This window comes from Merops nubicus, unplaced genomic scaffold (genome assembly GCF_000691845.1).
Source record: "Merops nubicus isolate BGI_N331 unplaced genomic scaffold, ASM69184v1 scaffold13045, whole genome shotgun sequence".
Taxonomy (NCBI): Eukaryota; Metazoa; Chordata; class Aves; order Coraciiformes; family Meropidae; genus Merops; species Merops nubicus.
The window spans coordinates 4,002-4,556 of record NW_008610360.1 but is presented as its reverse complement, the minus strand read 5'-3'; the positions used below and the strand labels follow the sequence as shown (position 1 = coordinate 4,556).

At 47.4% G+C, this 555-nt stretch overlaps 1 protein-coding gene across 1 annotated transcript in view; it reads right to left on the bottom strand.

The window, feature by feature from the left end:
- The window catches only part of SNRNP40 (small nuclear ribonucleoprotein 40kDa (U5)), a gene marked incomplete at its 5' end in the record, with an annotated part of 10,420 nt that overhangs the window by 6,045 nt on the left and 3,820 nt on the right, over nucleotides 1–555 (bottom strand). The window lies entirely within an intron of this gene.

Sequence of the window (555 nt, the reverse complement as noted above, 5' to 3'; positions counted from 1 at the left end):
GCAAAAAAAAAGGGAAGAAAAAAAAAAAAAAAAGGAGGAGAGGAAAGAAAAAAGGAGGAGAGGAAAGAAAAAAGGAGGAGAGGAAAGAAAAAAGGAGGAGAGGAAAGAAAAAAGGAGGAAAGAAAAAAGGAGAAAAAAGCCAAAAAAAGGGAGGAAAAAGCACCAGAAAAAGGAGTAAAAGCACCAGAAAAAGGAGGAAAAAACATCAGAAAAAGGAGGAGAAAGAAGGAGGAAAAAGAAAAAAAAAAAGGGTGAAAATGCAAAATGCTCCAAGGGCTGGAAGCCCTCTGCTGGGAGCTCAGCAGGAGAGGAGGCAGCTTTGGGGAGACCTTCTGGTGGCTCTTCAGCACTTCAAGGAGCCTGTCAGAAAGCTGGGGATGGACTTTTGAGCAGCACCTGTTGGGACAGGACAAGGGGGGGATGGTCTGAAGCTAAAAAGAGTGAGATTCAGACCAGAGGGAAATGTTTGCTGCTGAGGGTGGTGAGCCCCTGGCCCAGGCTGCCCAGAGAGGTGGTCGCTGCCCCATCCCTGGAACCATTCCAGGGGAGGTTGGC